Source organism: Emydura macquarii, unplaced genomic scaffold (assembly GCF_026122565.2).
Source record: "Emydura macquarii macquarii isolate MOO-44397 ecotype Brisbane River unplaced genomic scaffold, CSIRO-AGI_Emac_v2 contig_2897, whole genome shotgun sequence".
In the NCBI taxonomy this organism is placed as follows: Eukaryota; Metazoa; Chordata; order Testudines; family Chelidae; genus Emydura; species Emydura macquarii.
Window position 1 is genome coordinate 46,813,339 of NW_027133034.1, and position 13,191 is coordinate 46,826,529.

Genomic DNA, 13,191 nt, shown 5'->3' on the forward strand with positions numbered 1-13,191 from the left:
TCTAAAGAAACATTTTCCTGAGCCCCAACAGGTTCTTTCTGGGTTTCAGTTAAGTCCAGAACCACCTCTGGTACAACTGATAAATCCTCAATCAGTATAAACTGAGATACTTTCTGCCTGTTCCGCAGACAGTACACTGGAGACCAACTCTCCCTCAGCAGATAAACTGCTATTCTTACCAGACAAATACTTTGAACTTTCCTCCACTTTGTCCCAGCCCACATGGCTGTTCCTATACAAGTTTTTGGAGATTGGGGTAGCTTCCTCCAAGGGAAAGTCATTTCCCACAACAGACACAGGCTTAGGAATACTTCCTTCCTGGGTTTTAGTTGAATCCAGAACCACCTCAGGTACAACTGATAAATCCTCCATCAGCATAAGCTGAGGGTACTTTTTGCCTTCTCCACAGACAGAACACTGGAGACCAATTCTCCCCCCAGCAGATAAACTGCTTTTCTGAATAGACAAGCTGCTATTTTCCACAATCCCAAGACTAGAGACACTCTCTTCCTTATCACAGTACACCTGGCTAGACACAGACGACTTTGAGTCACACACCCACCTTCCACAAATTTCCCTGTTGATTACAGGTAACACAGGAGACTTACATTTGTACTCTCTCTTGGATTGGGTGACATTAACCTGGTTATGTATATTTACCACATCAGTATCAAACATATCAAAGTTGCTATAAACTGGAAAGATTCTCTCCCAATTGCTGTTAAGAGAAGCTGGGCTTCCAGGTGAGGTCAGACCTTTTTTCTTTTCCAGGATCTGGAGTTGGATTCTGGCTTTTTCTATCTGCCTTTGATAAGCCCTCTCTTCGGCAGCCTTCAGCTCTATTTCTATCTTAGCTGCCTTTTGCTTTTCCCACAAGCAAGTTCTGCCATTTCTTCTATTGCTTGGATTTCATGTTTACGTTTGGAAATTCTTGCCTCAGCTTCTAGTTTCAGCCTTCCGAGTTCCTGGGCTCTCTCCTCCTCTTCTCTTTCTATCTCATGCTGAAGACGCTGGCTCTCTTTCTAGGCGTGCAGCTTGATAGCTTTATCTGATTGTGAATCATTCATCCTGACTAACTTTAATCTTTAACACTCTCAGTATCAAATTTTAAAATTTGGAATAGCGTGAGGTTCTGATCCAAAACCCAAAAGTATGAAGTTGTCTCTAAATTAGACAGGACCGAAGCAATTTATGTTTGCATCTTCTATTTGTGTTGGTTTTCCCTCTGAGAGATTGTACTTTTCTCTCTGTACTCTCTCTACCTCATGACTTGGCACACTTTGCATTTTTAATCCACATTTTTGTTTTCCAACTGCTTTGTGGATACTATGTCTGAATGCAGACATCATAAGAGAAAGATCTGCTCTATTGCATGACCAGGTGCAAACCATATGTGATGCACTGACTTGGCAGGATAAGTTTATTATGTCCACAATTTGAAATAGATCATTAGAACTCTGAGTTTCTATCATCTAAATTTTGATACACAGATAATTCTTATCACACAGAACTTGCAGCTGATACTTGCCTTGCAATAAGTACATTCAGTAGGTCATAATTACCTCTGTAGAACTTGAGCTGTGGCTCCCAGTAAGAGAAAATGCACCTGGAGAGGAGGAATGGTACAGTGGTGTAAACTGCCTGTAAACCTTTCTCTACCAGAGAAATGGAACTAGAGCTGTCTGAGCAAGTGCATCACACATGGAGCTTCTGCTGGTGGGGGGTTCTATGGAACCTCAGCCAGGGTTTAAACTACCCTCCACTTGCAGAACCCCACAGAGAAGGCAGTCACTGGTACTACTGTCTGTCATCCCCCCAGGATGAATCTTCCCTGCAGTACAGTCACTCCTCCTGGCACAAAATGCACAGTATATAATCCCTTGCACTCACTCAGGTGAATCTGGCTCTTATCCCTATAGCACTGATGGCATGAAACCAAAAGGCTACACTTTCAGCTAGAGGTGTAATTCCCAGCTCAAAGAAACATACTTGGGCTAGCTCTGATTCAGCTAGGTCTGAGAACTAGGTAAATACTTGGGGTGGCTAGCCCCATCCATAGCTCATGCTGCCACATCTACAGTGCATTAGCTTGATCGGAGCTAGCATGGGTATGTCTCGTTGAGCTAGGAATTACCCCGCTAGCTCAAAGTGTAGACATACTCTAAAAATATTTTGCACAATTTACTTTTAATTGTATTAATATTAAAGTGGCATCCACTACTGTACTTTGGTATTTCAGCAGCACTGTGCTAATGAACAAATAACTTCTTGATCCATTCAGTAGAGTTGACAGAGAGCCAACTCCCTCTACATGAGTGTTGTAGTCATTTAGGTGTCCTAGATCAGCATACCAGTAACTACCTTCTTAGCCTTTTACACCATACTTTTCATAGTGTGCAATTTCTTTGTTTCTCTGACAGTTGATAGCCCATAATATATCTGAATTGTCAATTTCAGCAAACCCTCTGGAAGTCATTTGTGGCATTTTATCATATCCTCTGATAACTATACTATATCAAATATCCACAATGTACTAAGTATGGATTTCATGTGGTTAATTCCAGTATCATATTTAGGCTAAATTCTATCCTTGCCACTAATTATTGTAATCAAATGCCAACTTTATAATTTCCTTTAAATTAGATAGGATTACAGCTTACTCTTAGGTCTGTTTTTACATGTAAAATTAAGGGAACGTTGCGTAACTGCTGTGCCATTGTTGGACAAGAATGAGTTACAGCATGAGGCCAAGGGGGAATCCGGGAATGAGTGCAGCTGTATTTTCACATCTGGCCTCAAATGTAGGAGCTGTAGGGTATATTGGAATAAATGTGTCCTCTTGATTTGTGAGTGCCAGAATGAGGCTAGGGTTGGAGTTTGCTGTGGAGCAGTGTGAGTTGCTGAGGCTGATCATTTTTAGTGAATTCAGTTTCCATATAGATTCTTCTGAATTGGCTCAGCCATGGGACTGGGGGTGCAAGTAGTTGTAGATTCCATGTTGTGTCTGGTGAGTGGGCCAGGAACAGATTTAAGTGCATGTGGCGCACTGATGGTGCTTCAGAGGGAGAGGGGTTTGCAAAAGTGCCCTTTGCACTCTCCTGATTCTGGGCCTTCTATATTGGGCTGCTTCCCCCAAACAGCCTGATGGCAGCTTTAACATGTACCAGCTGCCAGTGGATCCAACACTGTCACAATAGCAGGGGATTGCCAGGGTGCAAAGGGGCCCTGCCTCTGCATCTACACCAACAGCTGGGAGTAGATCTGGGAAAGGAGTAACTATGGTGCAGGGCAGATATGTGAGGCCAGATCTACCAGTGAGCAGCGCAAGGCAGCAGAGTGAAGCCCAAGAAAGGGACTTTATTGACCTCAGAGGCATTACTTCTGACTCACATTGGTGTGAGATCAGGATCAGGTCCTTTATTTGTGTTGTTGTACATCACATAGATAAAACAGTTACTCCATACTAATCTGGCCAAAATTATTGAAATCCACAGTTGTCTTTCACACACCTTCTGGAAGGCAAGGAGATTGACTAGAGGGACTGTTCACTTTTAAGGAACAACCAATTTGGGTCAGATTAGCCATGCGAAGTAGTAGTTTATTCAACAAGTAGTCCTAATGTTTCCAGTGGGACTACTCATGGAGTAAGCAACTGAAGAATGCTGGTACAATCTGAACTTCTATGATTCAATGATATTATGCTTCAGTTAAGGCACACTGAAACTCCTTATATTAAAATTGTACAGGCAATTTTCATCCAGCTTAAGCATAATTTCAGTATGTGGGTGTTATAGACCTTGAAGCTAATACAACTACTTTGCCGATATACAAAATTCTCCCTGTAGTCTTTGACTCTGTCTGAATTTTGTTACTTTTGCATTATATAATTTAATGTTTTTTAAAAGAATATTTTCCTGAGGATGATTGAAAATCTCATCTGTTAGAAAGTCTTTTCAACAATGTTTTATAACAAATTTTATTCAACTGCTTTTGGCACCAAGTTTGACAGGCGTCTGATAAAATCAGTGTTTGTTTCTACCAATAATGAAAAGTAAATCCTCTTCCTAGACCCCGACTTTCTTCCTCTGCTATCAGAATCCCCATTTCAAGCTACTACCAAAGGGCTGTACAATAACTTTGTGTATCTGCTACATATCATACTGAAAGACTCAAACCAGCCATAATTACGTTCTTGTTTCTGCTTCAACAGGACTTGGATGCATGCTCAAGAATAGGAGGAACCATTCTGCTATTGGAGAGGACTTCATGTTTTTTACTTGTGCTCTCAAAAATTTGCTTCAGTAAGTCCTTCTGACATTGTATGCATGGACAGCTTTCTACACCTGCACACAGAGAGCTGGGTCTTTATATTTCCTGGTAGTTAAGGGACTGTAGCAAAAGAGAAACAAATTAGCTCTATTGCAAAGTTTTATTGCCATTTTTTTTGATGAATCACATCATGTCAGGCAGAGCAATGGAGCTCTGATTATTCCTTCTGTGGTCATTAAGCTGATACACTTAAAAACTAGGTTCTATTAAATTAAAAATAAACCCACACTGTAGAACATTTGTGGGTTGGTTTTTTTTTGTTTTTTGTTTTTTTTATATCAGTTAATCGTTTGATCTAAAACTTGCTGTAAAAGGACCTGATGATCATTGAAATACAGGAGGTCAGATACAAAAAACAGCAGTAATGTAACATTAAAGTTAAGAAATCAAGCACTCTGCAGTTAGAAAATTCCAAAAATTAAGGACCCAGTCCTGTAACCCTTAACTTGCATGAGTGGGTCCCATGACAAAATCAGGCAAGTTTGAAGATTCTAGTTTAAGCAGGTTTTTTTAGTTGTGCACATGAAAAAAATTTTATTGGAACATATGGAGAAGCATATTATTGTCCATGCTTGTATAGCTCCTAAACCATTTTTGCTCAATCCTTGAAAAAAATAATAAATTTGGTTCTGAGACAATTTCAGCCCAAAATAAATTTATCTGAGATAACTCTTAGAAACTGAAATAGGGGAGTTGAGGCAGTGTGGACTAAGACATAGTGTACACTGGGTTCATCTACACTGCAATAAAAAACTTGTGGCACTGAGTCTCAAAGCCTAGGTCAGCTGACTCGGACTCCTGAAGTGCTGGCTGTGCAACTAAAAATAGCAGTGTAGATATTTTAGGCTTGGACTGGAGCCCAGGCTCTGAAAGCTTATAAGGGGGAAAGGTTTCAGAGCCTGGGCGCCAGCCCAAGCCTTAACCACCTACGCTGCAATTTTATAGCCCCGCAGACCAAGCTGCACGAACCCAAGTCAGCGGACCCAGGCCAGCCATGGCCATGCTGTGGGTCTTTCATTGCAGTGAAGACATACCCGTAGAGACCTCAGTTCTGTCACTGACCTGCTGTAGAATATTAGACCAATCACTTTCTTCCCTCTATACCATTGTTCCCCCTCTCAGCCTTTCTGTCTTCCGTAGTTAGAATGTAATCTCTCTGTGGATGGGACTGTCTTCCATTGTATCTGTACAGCACAATCAGGCCCTGATCTTGTTTGAGTATCTTAGTGTTATGACAATAACTATAGCTGGTGTTATCTGTTCCTGCTCTAATATATTTCAGGAATGAATATGATACCAAGAAAGCTTTCCCAGTGATAGTCAGATATTTTAATGTGTCCAGTGTGTCATACTTGTTAGCAATAGGGTAACCAAATAACAAGTGTGAAAAATCGGGATTAGGGTGGGGGGTAATAGGCAGTTATATAAGAAAAAGCTCCAAATATTAGGACTGTCCCTATAAAATCAGGACCTCTGGCCACCCCAGTCAGCAACATAGAGAAAATAATTAAATATTTAAGTCAATGGGCCCATTTCATCTCTGTTGTCATTCTACTAGTTTTATTGGAGTAATGTTAGGGAAGAGTTTTGTTTTATTGCAACCCACTGCTCTTGCTTTATTTTGGCATCTAAATTTCTTAAGATGTAAATCATAAGTTGAGCTTCTGGGTTGGGTTTTTTCTTTTTCTTTTCTTTTTTTCCCTCCCCCCCCCCCCCCCCTTCAAGGAATTCATTTTAACATTTTCAATAAATCTTCAGTCCATGCAGTAAGCCAAGGAATCAGTACTATACAAAATTGTAATATACTTAAGGACCCAGGCTCTAATTCTAATATTTTACCAGGCTAAATTGGTATAGGTGTGATATAATGTGTGTAGAGGCAGTGTGGTATAGTGGATTAAGCAGATAGCTGGCAGTCAAGAATTAGTACTTTGGAGAAAAAAGAGAAGGACTGAGCTGAACTCTAAGCTAGGGAGTTTCTGTGTATTTTCTAGTTGTATTAAGCTGTTGTACACACCACTCACTACCCTGTGGGAAAGATTGTTCTGACTTTTGTTTTTGCTATAGAATCATTCCACCACCCCACATAGAGACATTAACTTTGAATTTTCTATCTTTCCAATGTAGTGAGATTTTTTTTAACTACATTCCAACTTTCTTCAAGATCCCATACAATTCTATCTCAGATCTCATTTCTCATAATATTCCCTACACTCCCTTTGCTCTGCCAAAGATCCCAGCATTGCACCCCATTTGTTTCCTTCTCCTATTCCTGTCTCTGTGCCATCTTCCATGCTGCACATATGCATGGAACACCCTTTTAATCTCTTGCCCTCTCCCCATTCAAATCCCTCCCAAAGACCTCCTTATTCTGTGAGGCTCACAGACAAAAAGCTGTGTTACTCAGGTGTCCTCCCCACTCAATATCTTAGGAGAGGATGATGGAAAGAACTAAAAAAAATTTCAGCACCTTCCTCTGGTAGCCTTCTCTTATCTCTGTGTCCACCAAGGCAGGGACTCTGTTTTGGTGGTGTTTTTTTACACCACAAAGCACATGTTCCGTTCTTAGCCAATAATCATCATAATAGATTGCTATTACTTATGTTTAAGGATAAGATTATGTCACAATGATCCATTCCATGACTTCCAGAGATCTCCATGACGTTTTCCACTTTGGCCAGGGACGGGGCTTGAGCTGCCAGCTGCCATGGGCAGCGGAGGGAGCCCACAGCTCCAAGAGGCCCAAGGTGGCAGGATGCACATCAGAGTTGCCACAAATGACATGAACCCCCCACAACTCCAAGATGCTGTGGGTGGCGGGGGGCCCCCCACAGATCCGAGCTGGGACCCCACAGCTCTGAGTCACTGTGGGCGGTGAGGGAACCCTGCGTGTCCCTGGCGCCTCAAGCAGTGGAGGGAGCCCGGCGCTCTGGGCACCAGAGGGAGCCCAGGTGGCAGCTCTCGGTTGCCATGGGCAACGGGGGGGACCCCACAGCACCCTGCCACCACAGGTGGCAGAGGATGCCTGGGGCTCCAATCTGGAACTCTGCAGCTCCCAGCTGCTGTGGGTGATGGGTGGGGAGGGGCTCTGTAGCTCCAAGTTGCCCAGGTAGTGGGAGGACCCAGGGCTCCGAGCTCCCATGATGGTGGGAGACCCTGGAGCTCCAAAAGCTGCAACTTTCTGCCTCTGTGGTTGGTGAGGGGAGCCCAGAATTCAGCCCATCCCCACAGATCCCAGGTGGCGGGGGTCCCTGTGGCTCTGTGCTGCCTTGGGGGGCAGGTGATCCTGGCAGTGGGTGCTGGACCTCTAACACTCATCTCCCACAGCAGGGCTTGGGCTCTCATCCCCTGTCAACCCCTTTTTGTCATGGTTATTTTTAGTAAAAATCAGGGACAGGTCACGAGTTTCATAAATTTTTATTTACTGCCCATGACCTGTCCATGACTTTTACTAAAAGTAACTGTGACAAAATCTTAACCTTACTTACATTGCAGTAGATCAATAATGTACTAGCTACTGTACACACAAACATTGTATAGAAAAGCATCAGGAAAGAAACCCTTGCCCCAAACAGCTTCCAGTCTGAAGTTATGTTAAAGTTTTCTTTACATTGGTAAATACACATATTTACAACTTTAATCCTAGCCTAACCAAGGTGGATGGGGGGTGTGTGTAATAAGAATGAGTTGGCTGAGAATTTTTCATGTAAGTCCTCTGAGAGCTAGGAATCTCCTAATATATGTCCCTCAAAGCCTACATATCACAGCAACTTTCCCTTCAGTGGAGTAGGGCATCATTTGGCTCCCTCCAGAGCCCATCACCCACCATTCCTTGAATCCACCAGGGACTACAGCTAGAGAGCAACACAAGGGCTTGCAGTGAATGCATGTTTGTGATATATTCCCTCCCTGTAGTTTGAGCTCATTATTGCCACAGGATGAAACATTGCAGCTTCCTTCCCCACCCCTCAGCATGCTGAGATGGCACAAGCCTTTTGGAACCACATTGGTTCTGCTGAATTGGGGTGACAGACTGTGGAAAAGCCATGTACAGAGTTCAATCCCCCATTTACACCACTTCTCTCTGTGACACTCAAGCAGGTGTCTACTGAGACACAAGAGAACCAGGACAAAATAGACTTCATGTCTAACTCTCTTAAAAAAAACAAACTTGAAAATACTGAAACTTATTGAGAAAGTTCTTTCTACTCTGGAAAAAAAATACAATGTTCTATTCTGGGAGATAGCTTTTCCCCAAAGTGTTCTTGTTTGTCTAATTCACTTGCTGAAAGATGGGATATTATCTGCCTGCACAGAAAATGAAGTAGCAGTGTTATTTCTCTAATTTGCATTATTCATCCAGCACAAGGAAGCTTTGCTTGTCAAGAGGAAGTTCATTGGGCTGGCTTGCTCAGCCTATTAATAAATAACAGAAATATCTTTTAAACACCTAAGCATAGAAGTTGGGGGGAGTGGTATTTATTTATACTGGACTGATTGGCTGTTTGCTGCAACCCCCACCCTTTCACTCTCATCCCCTATGTTTAACTCCACAGTGCCCATCTTACCCTCTTCTCTGCTGCCCTGTTCCCCATCATTTCCCTTCCTTTCACATTACTGTCCTTTAGCTTAAGCAAAAAATGAAAAAAGTGGAACTAATATGATACTTAGTGCCACTGTGATGGTCTTTGCTTGTGTTATACAAGCACTCGGTGTCTGTCTTGTCTGTTTAGACTGTAAGCTCTTCAGAGCCGGGACCAACTACAATGACTTTGTACAGTGCTCTGCACTAAGGGGCCTGATTCTTGATGACCTTTAGCCACTACCATAAAAAACATGATGATTAATAATAGTATTTGTTTAAAAACCAGAGCTAAGAGGATAACTAAAACTCTGAGTTACTGTCATTTTATAAAAAAGTTAAGTTACACTTAGAGTTGGGGGCTGGATTTGCCCTAGTGGCTATAGAGCTGCACAAGAGGAGGGAGGCCTACAGAGGAAATGCACCCTGTTTTGCTATAAAAACGCAGCTCTGTGAAAGCTCTCTGAATGGCAGTGCACGGGAGGCAGGTGGGAAAATGATAGGGGCAAGCTGGGACAGGAACAGAGCCAGAGGATCCATTGCTGCAGGGATTCTCCATTTCTAAACACTGTATTCCTTAATGCTGGAGTCTACTAGTAAGTGGGTCTTCAACAGAGCACAGTAGGGCCAATAACACATCTGGCAGGACCGTGAGGCTGGCACTAAGAACTAGTTTAATGGTCCAAGCATGCTTGTCATTACTTTGTCATTTATATTTATAAACCTGGAAACGATACCTTGGCATGTCAATTGCAATTACACACAAATTAAATGTATCCTTGTTGTTTTTATATTTTTAACATTGTTTTTTACTACTCTGCTTTAACTAATTATACAATTAAGGCTTGGAACTGTGGTACAGAAGCCCTCAAAAGGCATACAACAACTCTTTTACAATGTATTCAGGAAAAATATCTTGCCAATGTGTCTGGGTTTTTTTATTGTTTTATTTTTGTTCTGTTATATTTTGTTCTGTTTTACTAGGACTTGGAGCAGAAAGAGGATGAGGAGTCAGATTTCACTATATCTGTCATGCAAATAGCTTACAGATGGAAAAACATGCTGCTATTTACCCCTTTCTGATGAGCACACTAATTTTGATTTATTTGCACAAACCAGCTCATCTTATGCCACCATGGATTCTGTTTTCTTACATTACACAGGTAAGCATTTAAGTTGTGGAGGATTGGTCTAGTGGATGGAGCACAGAATTGGCAGTTTGGCTATATTGGTTCTATTTATGACTCTGCCACCAACTTGCTATTTGATCTGAGACAGGTCATTTTATCTCTGTGTGTTCATCTGTAAAATGGTGATAATAATAGCTATTCACCTTTTGTAAAGTGATTTGGTATTTATGGATGAAACATTAGTATACAAAGGCAAAGTAATTGTCATTATTATTTGATGCTTAAACATGGATGCTCAGGACAAACTGCTGGCCATGAATCTTGCCCTTAATGTGTGTATTATGTATTTTTCTACAATTTGATGTACTATTGTGATTATGCAGCTATAGCCATAATGATGTGTTCTGATGATATAACTCTTGTTAGTCTTTAAAGTGCTACAGGACTCTCGTTTTTTTAAGTCTGCATGTACCGTCTTTCCAGTGGGAAGTCTCATCTGTTAATGTCACTTTGTTCTACTATGCCTTTGATTGTGGCTGTGAATGTTCATATGTCAATAAATACTTGTACTGTGGAAGATACAGAACTCATGGACTTCTGAGGGTTGCAGATAGCCAGGTTTTCTTTCAGCGGGTATCTGTAAAATCTATTAAGAAAATACAAAGCGGCAAAATATGTGATGTATTCAGTTACTCTGTATGGAGGTGACATCATTTGAAGCAATAGCTATAAAAACCAGGTCAAGAATATAGCTAGAACATAAACACACAAGTTATGCACTCACCCAGGGATGCAAGGAGAGTTAAAACAAGATAACTCTGATAAGATGCTATTTGATATTTAATCCTTTTTTACAAGAATGTAAAAATAAGACTTTACATGTTGTTCTTGGAGCAGATACTTTTTTTTCTAAACCAGGTGTGAAAATGGATCTGCTTACGCCTAGCCTCAGGAAGGCACTGAATGGAAGTATACCAACAAATATGATGCAGAACTCACATTCCAGAACATGATAGTGGCTGTTAGTAGCAGTCATAATTCTGCTTTTGAGGCCCATGGGTCACTGCCCCATTCAGAAAAAGATGAAAATAAATTTAAAGTAGAATAAATGCAGGTTCATCATAGTGTGATCTATCAATTTCAGTTGTTAATTTAACAGTGTAGCGTTTCCATTTAATTTCATTCCATGAAATGTCTGTGCATGGGCAGTAGCGGCAATGCCCTAGAAGTGCAGTACACATTCCAACTGATGGCAGGGAGTGTTTCCAAAGCAGCACTAGGCATTCAAGCGGAAACACTTGCACTTACCTCACTTACCAGTCCACAGAGGAGGACTAAATGGCAATTTCAAACTCCCTTTAAAAAAAATTATGAAACGGGTATACACAAGAAGTGGGTTATGGTGTCCCACCTAAAATATTGACCTACAGTCAATGATTGGTTTAGAGTAAGAGCTAGTCAAGGATTTGCCATTGTGTTTCCTTGTAAAATATGGGTATATTCTCCCACCCCTACGACCATACTTGCATATCTATAACATTTAGCTGTACAAAAACACCAAAGTTGAGTATTTAAAAAAAATTAGAACTGAACAGTTTAACTATTCATTTTTCCAGATCAACCTTTAGTTTCTGAGGCAGGTCATAGTGGGTACTCATGTTAATGTTAACAGCAGAACACTACAGGCAAATTACTGTGTTCTATCTGTTATGCTGGATGCACTTCAACTGGTGGACTTACTAGCCCCTAATTCTTCTCTGAAGGTCCAGTTCAAGGTGTCTAAAGTGGCCAGTGGTTGGACCACTTAGTGTGCTGGTGGAGTGAAGCATGAGTGCCAATGGGCCAGGAAGCTGTTTGAACAAACAGATTGATTTGATGCATCAAACTCTATACTCTTCAAGGGAGCATGGGAGTTGTGGAGGTACTCTTCATCAACAAAAAACTACTAACAATGCCAGCAGAAGCAGACTTCTTCCTCCAGTGGCAGTGTTAATTCTCCACTGGCTTCTCATCCATGAAGGTGATTCTTGGCGGGAAAGGTTCAGAGCAAAGGAAAGGAGTTAATGAAGAGGGATAATGCTGGCAACAGGTGAAGGAGATACCTTTTACTGTGCTCATGACAGACATCTCTTGCACACTTGAAGAAAATGAGAAAAGTCAGTAAGCTTTCTGACCCTATCTTTTGTCTCTCTATCTGTCAAAACAGAAGCTTATCATAATCAAGAGTAACTTTCACAGATGATACAAAGTCATCCTTGTAACAAGTAGTTGGTCTTTCCAGTATATAGGCTAAGAACTATGCTATCATCAGCTGCTGGATTTCTATAACTAGAAATAGATAGTTAGAATTATAGATCTTATTATGTAATAGGAGTGCCACAGAATTTACAGAATCTTGCCATTGCCATTCTATTACTCCTGCCAGGGAGACAGATTCCCAAACCTATCTAGAAATCCAAGAGTAAAAAGGTGATAGTTTTATCACTCTGTACTTTTATAAAAACTATCAATAAAACTTTTTCAATGAAGTTGATGAAATTCTTATCCAAGAAACAAATTAAACCACAGAAAAATTCAGTAACATTATCTGAACACATTTATAATTCTGGGACTTAATGGCAAAATTCAGACAATTAAAAAAAGGCAATTATTTTTGTAACCAATCTTTTTTTCTCTTTATTTTAAAAAGAAAAACTATTCAAGTTTTCACATTAACAAAACCCCGACTTTTCTTTCTATTTTAACATGCTATTCAGTGTTATATTTCTAAACACTTGTTTAAAAAACATCTTAATCATGCTTAGGTTTGCCACTCTTAGAAGCCAGCATACATCCAGGTAATTAGGCCACCTTGGCTGTATGCGTCTGATCTGAAAAGGGAAGAGGGATTAATTTTAAACAATGCAGATAATTCTCCTCACCTGGCCAATGATTCTTTTCACCTGCTCTCAGGTCTAAGTACCAGTAAGTAAAAAAAAGTAAATTATAATATAATATAACCTATGATTTTCTTGACAATGGAATGTGACAAAGGGCCTTTGTTAGGAATACAAAAATATTATGAATATATTTCTGATTCTGTCATCTGACCTTTGTGTATAGTTACATTTGATTATTTACTTCATTAAATCACTATAAACCTACTTTAAC

General features: G+C 40.7%; 1 long non-coding RNA gene across 1 annotated transcript; it reads left to right on the top strand.

Moving 5' to 3' along the window:
• Nucleotides 1-690: 690 nt before the first annotated feature.
• Nucleotides 691-11,596, top strand: LOC137166955 (uncharacterized). The gene is made up of 4 exons (XR_010923899.1): nucleotides 691-743; nucleotides 4,211-4,301; nucleotides 9,896-10,074; nucleotides 10,960-11,596. It is a non-coding gene; the product is annotated as an uncharacterized lncRNA (long non-coding RNA).
• The last annotated feature ends 1,595 nt before the right edge of the window (nucleotides 11,597-13,191 follow it).